The sequence below is a fragment of the Pteropus vampyrus genome, unplaced genomic scaffold (assembly GCF_000151845.1).
Source record: "Pteropus vampyrus isolate Shadow unplaced genomic scaffold, Pvam_2.0 Scaffold205, whole genome shotgun sequence".
NCBI lineage: Eukaryota > Metazoa > Chordata > Mammalia > Chiroptera > Pteropodidae > Pteropus > Pteropus vampyrus.
In genome coordinates, this window is record NW_011888986.1 from 1,030,995 (window position 1) to 1,040,763 (window position 9,769).

The 9,769-nt window shown below is 41.9% G+C and overlaps 1 pseudogene; it reads left to right on the forward strand.

Moving 5' to 3' along the window:
- Positions 1-1,073: 1,073 nt before the first annotated feature.
- Positions 1,074-1,192, forward strand: LOC111746937 (annotated as a pseudogene).
- The last annotated feature ends 8,577 nt before the right edge of the window (positions 1,193-9,769 follow it).

Consider the following 9,769-nt stretch of genomic DNA (forward strand, 5'->3'; position numbering starts at 1 on the left):
AGATAGGAGAGGTCAAGTGGTCACTGAAAAGGACATCCGGTCCCTCGTGCCAGCTCCCTCCCACCCCACCACACTCAGCTGCCTGGATGCTTTCACGCTCAGAGAATAATCATGCCTGATACCATTTCTAGAAAAGGTGCCATGTCCCAGGCACCTTATCACCTCACCTCACTTTCCTCTCACAGCAATCCAAGAGAAGGGCTATCAACAGCATGAGACACTGACCTGCTCCTTATATAGCACAGGTGACCTTCACCCCCCATAGCCCTGGACACGAACAGCCCCAGATGGAGGCAATATGCAAGGCCATGCTCTGGCCACACTGAGGATGTCTGCTTCTGCGCATGAAGCCAGGGGCCTTAGGCAGACAGCTTCTGCAAACTTGTGGGTCAATCACCTCATCTTTTCCCAGGGGTGGTCTTCTTGGGCTTCTTCCCACCATCAAAACAGAAAAGATGTTATCGGCTGCTATTGCTTAACTACCTGGGAACAGTTCAAGAAATCATTCCTGTTAGATCATGGTGGCTGCCTGAGACGTAGTGACATCTCGTCTAAGTAAATACTAAAGTACCCAGTGTCTAGTAGCTCCCTCTACCCAGCTTCAAAAATACTTGTGCCTCAGTATCTTACTAAATTTCTACTTCCAGGAAGCATTTCTGACAAGTTCCAACATTTCAATCTCCATAAGTAAATACTGAAGTACCCAGTGTCTTCCCCGTGTGCTGGGCCTGAGGACCCAAGAGATTTCCAGAGCCACTGAGGCCAAGATATAAGTTAGACCTCCCTCTGGTAAGCTCCACAGGGCAGACATTATGACCAATTAATAAAAATCTCATGTTTTCTTAACCTCAAAAGAAGGAAATTTCTTAATCAATTTCTGTTGTAAAATAGAGTCAGGCACTCTGAGTTGTCACACAAGTCATTGTTGCCAAAATTTCTTTTCAGTACAAAGAACAGTGGTCAAAAGATTCCTTGCCCCTCTAAATATTAAATTTAAATATTTATACTGATGAACACACTCTATAGGAAGGAAACAATGTAAGAAGAAAAATACAATCAGAAATGAAGGCCCAGTCTACGGCCATGCCACCCTAAACAAGCCCGATCCCATCTGATCTCAGAAGCTAAGCAGGGTCGGGCCTGGTTAGTACTTGAATGGGAGACCACCTAGGAAGACCTGGTGCTACAGGCATAAAAAATTTTAAAAATAAGGGATTGTAAGATGACAAAGTCCTTGCCATCTGTGAGGTCAACCAAGGGTTGCCTCTCCTAAAAGAAATAAAGACAGAAAGAGAAAGATATTTGAATACTCATGTTTGCAGCAGCATTATTTACAACAACCTAAGGGTGCATTGATCAGATGAATGGATAAACAAAAAGTGGTATATACATACAATGGAATATGATTCAGCTTTAAGAGGAGAGAATTCCAACACATGCTACAACATGAATGAACCTGGAGGACATTACGCTAAGTGAAATAAGCTAGACACAACCTTGAGGACATTATGCTAAGTGAAATAAGCTAGACACAAATGGACAAATACCCTGTGGTTCCACTTCTATGAGGGACTTAGAGAAGTCAGATTCATAGAGAAAGAAAGAATAGTGAGTGCCAGCAGGGCGGGGAGAAGAGTTCATTTTTAATGGGGACAGAGTTTCGATTTTGCAAGATGAAAAAGTTCTGGAGATGGAGGGTGGTGATGGTTGCATAACAATGCAAATGTACTAATGCTATTGACCTGTACACTTAGAAATATCTAAGATGGTCAATTTAATGTTATGTGTATTTTACCACAGCTAAAAAAATGTATTTCTTCAATTAAGAAAAGAATCCAGCCTTACCAACACACCAGCTGTAATTTACTGGCTCCTTCAGTGAACGCTACTGTTCTCTTTGTGAGTTGCGCCCATACATGAAGCATCTGCAGGGAAAATGGCAGTAATGAGCCCCAAGATCAAATGAGTAAATATGGGACTGAGTTCTGGTATTTCCAGTTTAGCCATCGGCTCTAGGATTTTCTAAGAGCCACAATAAGGAATGCAGCCACAGATAAGTAGGTAAACCATGAAGTAGAAATTGTAAATATCAACCCAACTCAGCAACATGATTCACAATATCCCAAAAGTGGAAACAACCCAAGTGTCTATAAAAGAGTGACTAGACAAACAAAATGCCATATATACATAAAATGGAATAATATTCAGCAATAAAAATCAATGAAGCACCTACACTTGAGTAACACGAATGAACCTTGAAACTTCATTCTGAGCAAAAGAAACCAGACACAAAAGGCCACAGCACATATGACTCCAGTTATATGACATGTCCAGAACAGGAAAATCTGTAGAGACATGAAGCAAATTTGTGGTTGCCTGGGGCAGGAGAGGGAGGAAGCAGAAACTGCCCGAGAAAGGTCATGAGGGATCTTTCTGTAGGGAAAGAAGTCTTCTGAGACAACATTGCTGTGATGCTCGCTAAACTAGTATGTTTACTAAAAACCACAGAATTGTACACTTAAAATGGATGAACTTTATGGTATGCAAATTAAATGTCAATAAATATAATATGTCTATTTTTTAACATCTCAAGTTAAAGAAATATATATATACATATATATGTGTGTGTGTGTGTATATATATAAAATCAATAGAGCCACAAGCAATAAATATATGGTCTCTCTTGGTTAGAACACAAGCCAGACTCATAAACTGGTCCCAAGAATGTGCATTCTGCTACCTACCCTTCCACTGTCTAATGCTGTGGGTCCCCCCTTATAATCCACCCTCAACACCAACACTTCAGGCTCTCCTCTGAGAGCTCACTGTGAGTGCTATGGACTCGCACTGCTGAGAGATGACTGAAGACATAGGACATCTGAGAGGGTAGTCTACAGGGCACATTAACTGTCCTTATATTGGATTAAATTTTCAGAGAGCTACATACCTGGGCCAGATTATCTTGGCACCCCAAGAAATGGGTTCACCCAACATATATTTAATAATATTCTCTTGGCTTTTATGGAGTGACTATATAAGAATCATTCATTTTTAAGATTCATTCATTTTTTAAAGATTAAATATTTCTAAGTCTTTTGCAAAACCATGGTTAAAGACATGTTACCCAAGGTGATTTAAGTAAGTCCCACCCAGAAGTAACATTTTCTTCTGTACATGAAGTTCTATTCTTCATTAGACAGCAGGACTGATAGATTAATTCACAAGGTAAAAGTCATTTCTCTTCTTGCCAGGACATCCAGAGCTGATTCTAATGGGACCACTGAAGGAAGTCCAGAGGAATAAAAATTAATTCCTCTCTATTCTTTTTAATGGGATTTGTTGTTTTTATTATTTAAGTTTATATAAATTTTTAGTTTTGAAAAATGCCCAATTCTTTTGGGCATTTGAAACATTATCTCTGCCCCAGTTACTGATGGACATTAAACTAAACATCACCAGGCATTTATGATACAAACACAATTACAGCAGGTCGTAAAAGTGATTAGCTTCGAAGTTTTGGAATGAAGCAAGTATAAGGGCCCATTGTGGGAAGGTGCATTCCAAGAAGTCTCCATCTCTACATCCAAACTCAGAGAAGCCCTTACTGATTATGGAATTTCAGAATTCATTAAAGGAATGAAAGCTATTCTGCTATGAGCTGTTTCTCTTCAGAAAGCATAAAGAAAGAACAAGGTAAAGGTTTTCTACACAAAGGCCAGGGGTCCCCAAGGCCTGGGCATCAGATGTTGGAGGGTAGGGGCAACTGAGCAGGTAGAAATCTGGAGAGCCTGCAGGCAGCCTTTCCAGGGCTGGCGCCACCCATCAGGACAATTCAGCAGAGCAGCCGACTTGCACGTGCCGTGTTATCAGGTTTTGTCATGGAATTTTGTCTGAAGAAATGGTTCTGTCGATAAAAATAGCAAAACCACCATTATAAAACATTTACAATCCAGCCGGAAAAGAGCAACGGATAGAATACAGGTCCCTGGTGATCCATCCACCTCCCGCTTCTTCAGCCCTCTGGCATCATTGTGCCCTTGCTTTGTTTCTCACCCTCCTCTGTGACCAAGCAGCCGACATGTCAGACTAGGAAGAACTTAAAACCATCTCCTGACCTCCTCCTCAAAGAAGCTGCCAGCCCAGGTACACGTGGTTAGCTGGTGACTAAGGCAGTACCAAGGACTCAGACCAGTCTCTGAGAAATAATACCACCAAAAGGTATCATTTGTCAAGTGTCAAGTGCATGAAAAAAAAAAAAAACAATGAGAAGAAACACATAAAAAAGGAGCAGGGGGAACAACTGAGAGAAGCTCCATGGCTCCTGCATTCATGACAGGCATTGTGGGGCATGTCATTTCTGGGCTTTTCAACAACCAAACTTCTAGGAAGAATTGTCTCATCAACTGTCTTCTCTTGTTCAGCACTCTTTTCTGCTGTCTGCATCATCTGGTTGTGGATGCCCACCACCCCTCTGAGAGGACTCCTGTTGGCAGGCTCAGTCTTATCCATCTCATCTTATTTGACCCTTACCTGAATTAAGTAGTGTCAACCACACCTTCCTTCTCAAAGACTTTTCTCTCTTGAATTTTAACTATACTACCTTGAATTTTCCTTCTCTCAGTGGTCTTTCATCCTCAACACCCACTGCAGGATGTCCAACTCTCCTTTGAACTCATTCAGCTCTTCACAGCTCCAAAATGATGGTGTTCCGTAGAGCTCCTTCATTTATACATTCTGTCTGAGGGATCCCATTAATTCTTGTTCCTATAACTTGAAATGCAATCTACATACTGACAACTTCAAATTTATATCTTCTGTCCAGACTTCACCTCAAGCACCAGATTCATAAACTCAAATGCCAACTGGACATCTGCATCCAGGTTGCCAGCCCCTCAAAGCGGCCTTATGTCATCTCCTCCCTTATTGAATCTGGGCTGGACCAGGGAGTGAATTTGACCAATAGAATGTGTAGGAGTGAAGCTGGAACTCCTGCCTTGGCACTTTGGGGAGCTCTGAGTTACCACATAAGTAGTCCAACTACCCTACTATGGAGACCATATGGAGTGGTCCTAAGACTTCACGGAGAAACAGACCCAGACACACCATTGTCCCAGCCAAGCTCAGTCTCCAGCTGTCCCCACAAAGGCACCAGACATGTGACTAAAGCCATCTTGGATGTCCCAGCCCCAGCTGCCATCAGACTGTAGTTGCATGAAAGACCCCGATAAAAACAGCCAAGAAACCATCCAGCTCTTCCCAGTCAATCCAAATAATTGCTGCTGTTATAAGCCAATAAGTTGTGGGTGTATCTTTTTTATGCAGCAATAAATAACTGATAGGATATCTATATCATATCTCTTGGTTTTCCTCTCCAAACCTGTTTTAACCCCATCATCCCCATCTCTCAGTAAATGAAACCACTATTCTCCCAGGTGATCATGCCTCAAAACCAGATTCCTTCTTCTCTTTAATCTTTTACCTCTGCCCCCACACAGGCATACATTCCTAATACATTTCTATATTGCAGCTGCCTGGTGCAGGCAACCATCGTTTCCCCTGAAACATTACAGAGCTTCTTAATTTGTCTCCCTTCTTTCTTATTCTTTCCTTCCCCCAATCAATTCTCCACCCAACAGCTAATGATTCTCCTAACATTTACATCAGATCTTGTCATCCTTACCTGAAATACTTCAATGGTTTTTTCTTGGCCTTAAATAAAACCAAACTCCTTATCATGACCTCTAAGTCCCCACATGATGAAGCCACTCCTGGCCCTCCAACCGCGCCTTGTACCACAGACTCCTTCCTTCACTTCCTTCCTTCTACCCAGGCTGTTCCTTCCGCTTAGCATGTCCCTCCCACTTCTCCTCATGTGGCTGCTATCTCAATTTCAATACCCCTCCACAGACAGGCCTCCTCTGACCCCGTGCAACAATAACGAGGCCCCTCCCTTCATCCCCCATCTTGACCTTCTCAGCCCATGGGTCAGTTTCTTCTCAAAACAGTTGACCCTTGAACAATGAGGGAGATAAGGGCACTGAACCCCATGCAGTAGAAAATCCACATATAATTTTGACTCCCTCAAAATTCAATTACACAGTTGTCTCTCGATATCTGCAAGGGATTGGTTCTAGCCCTCCACCCCACCCCTCGCAATCTGAAGATGCTTAAGTCCCCTATATAGTATAGCATAGACCAATGCATACAGTCGGTCGGCTCTCTGCTTCCACAGACTCCCAACTGCTGATTGAAAATAGTACAGGTATTCATTGAAAAAAAACTGTATATAACTGGACCCATGCAGTTCAAACCCATGTTGTTCAAGGGTTCACTGTACTTGTTAAGGTATAATATTTGTTGTTGATTGATGTTGTTTCTCCTAACATATCCTCTGCACAGAATCTATGGTCCACTAGGGAGGGCACCAATGTGTTTACGTCAGTGACAACTGGACCCCAGTGTTTGCCTAGTTCCTGGCATTCAGCAGGGACTCTGCATTCGTTGGATTATATGCATGGGCCTCAGACCTTACTGGTGCATGTTGAGTGTGGACAAAAACTAAGAAACATTGGGCTCCCTGCTTAGACATCAGGTAAAGGCCTTGGCCTTGACTATCGTCATACTGGGAAGGCATCATAAGGCTCTACAAAATAGAGAGTTGTCATCTAAGCTTCCAGGCGCAGCAGCGAGAAGAGATGTATCCTCACATTCAAATATTCTAACAGCCTCAGTCCTAAATCTAGAATTCAAGGTCAGAGACAGGGAAAGGGTCAGTAGGTAAACAAACTGTTTTCTGCTATTTTCAAAATTTAGAAATATAACACCTTCAAGAGGTTTAAAAGATTCTTCACAAATACAAATGTGCTTCCTGCTTCCATCGAAGTAGTTAAAAACTTATTCAAACCCTGAAGGCTTATTGCCTCCTCTCTACAGGACAATGATGAAGTATAAAAGGAGACTGAGCCGAAAATGCTTCTAGGAAATAGGTATTCTCATTACATAAGATTTCCTTTTCCATGAAATAGATATTTTCCTTACATAAGACTTCTATTTAAAGAGCCACTTGTGGTCACTTATTAAAAACTAGAGAGGAAGAGAAAGTGTGTGGACATGCGAAGGCCAGCTCTGCCTCCTAAAGCCATCGATGTGTGAGCTCGGGCACACAGCTCCTCAAATCTTCATAGTCTCAACTAATGTGGGCTTTTGGGGAGTACTTGGGACAAAACAAAACCAACCTCATAGACCTGTTGTGATGACAAGATCAGATAACCACATGAAAAGTCCTCTTTAGAAAGAGTTGTGCATATTTGAAATAGGTTCTCAGCAGGAGAACAAACCAGGCTTTGCCCTCTGGCCCATGGAGGAGATAAGGGACAAGTTTCAATGCACGTTATCTCATGGAGCAAAAGAGATTTCATGACAAGTACCTGTGAGTCTTAGCATTGTTGTCATTTTAGTCCCTTGAAATTCTAACTATGAGTTTTAAACAACTTACTGGTTTACTAGATGAAACATTAACCATATTATTTCTAAATATAGAGTCAAATAGCTACTGTACTCACTATATTTTGGTAGGTCGCTATGTGTGTGCTTCTTAAAGTTTGTATCTATAAAACATCTATTTCTCTCTGTTGAAGTCTAAAAAAACCTGAGATATGAATACACACACACACTCATAGACACACGCACACACACACCTCGACAAGAGGACAAATGTGATTAAAAAAAAAAAATCTACTCCCCCATCCCGTGTCAGCCAGAATTGCTTCACACCGATGTTCGAATTGTCACTTAGGGACACAGGGAGTCAGCAGCTGGGGCTGTACCCCTAGCACAATGGATCAGAAAAGCCATGAGGAGACACTCAAGAGCAGCTCAGAGGTCTTAGTTCAACAAAGAGCTCTGCGGAGCAGGGCAGGTAAGGGGCCCTGTGAGGACCATAGAATTCTGGAATTAATATCATGGTGACCCCTTTGCAGCTGACATCTGCCGGGGCTGCAGGTACAGGGTTGTCTGTTATTTTTATTTTGTAAGCATGAAGACAGCTGCTTTGGGGAAGAAACAAAACACTCATTAACCTGGACCTGGGCTGATCCCAAATCAATACATGCTACAATGTTACCCAACTCTGGATGACCTATCAGCCTGGAGGGCTTATTGTCATTGCCTCAGAGATAATAGTGAGCAATAAAGAGGTTGCCATTACCCAGTCAATAACACTACTGCTCGTTCCACAGCCTTTAAGAGTTACCCAGCACCCAAGCACACTGTCCCTGCTCCTGATCCCAACACAGGCCTGGTGGTCATCTCAGATGTCCCTGCTCTCCGAGACTTGCCTAATCGTTTCCATCTTTGAATCCATGTCTCCAGAAATATTTTGGTTCTTTAGATTCTCAACATTTATTGACAACATAAAACTATTGTATGTCTATAAAACCAAGTGTGTTTCAGTATAAATAAGATCTTGTTTCCTAAAGGGCTCCATGGCAATAAAAATATTTATGGTTCTATGTCGATGATGGTCCACTGTCGCTTTGCTTCAATTTCTGTCCTATCTGTTAGTCCAGCAACTAGCTTATATAGAAGTAGTAAGAGGACACACAGCTTTCAGTCTCTTCTTAAATGTCAAAAAGGATAAATAATAATTACAGCGCCACTGTGAAAACATGGCAATATTTCGTCTGCTTGGCCTGGAGTTTTGCTCTTTCATTACTGATCTATTTTTAGTTCCTTGAGCACACAGGGATGGAGAGAGTGATTAACAGGTAAACAAGAGAAATTGTCACCCAAACAAAATCTCCTACACTGGCAGAGCTACAAGCTGGAAACCCAATAACTAGTGAATCAAGAATTTGATTTTTGACTAAGCACAAGCATCAACCTCAGGTGAAAACTGAGCAGGCTCTTACAAAGATTGTACATGCTCGTAGGCTGGATTTCAAAGCAAGTGAGTTCCACAGGATCTTGAGGCCAGGAAGCTTGCCAAGGGACCCTATGCACTTCCCAGGACAGGTTGCAAATGTCTTTCAAATAAAATCCTTCAGGAGATTAGTCTAGAACTAGAGCTGCTAGTAAATCAGTTTTGCTAAGGTTTCCCTGTAATTCCCTTCATTATGAAGCAAAGTAGCCCAACCTGAAATTTCTGAAATGTCATTTACTCAAAAATACTTCAGTATACTGCTGCCCTTTATTCTGCTCACTTTTTCATTATTTGCCATATTGGATAAATTAACAATTTAAATTAATAAAACCTCTCTTAGAATTTTTATAAGTGTGGGAGAATCCTAGGGTAGTAAATGCCTCAGATATGAAAGAGATTGAACTCTTCCTCCATAGGAGAGCCTTGAGGAAGACAGGAGGATGTGTTGCTCTCTGCCCTTGAACCCCAAGATTTAATCAGAGCTTGTTCTTGTCCTCGGCAGCCCTGTGACACAGCATCTCTATCTGCCATGTTCTTTCACCCCAGACCAGTGCCCCTCTCCTGTACAGTGGCCCCATATCTCTTTCCCCGTATCCCTCCTATGTTCGCCTGTTATAGGGACAGAAACCTCAAGCCACAGATTTTCAATGACAGACTCGATGCAATTTCATTATTTTGATTTTTTTCATTAAAAATGAATTGTAATCATATTTTTTGCAAGCTGCACTAGGGGACATTGCACATAATAACTCCATTTATTAAATATCTCATTGTCCCCTAAACACAGAACATGGCCTCCTACAATCTTTCCTGTAAACGGACACATCACAGAGCCTTGGCTAGCTGTTC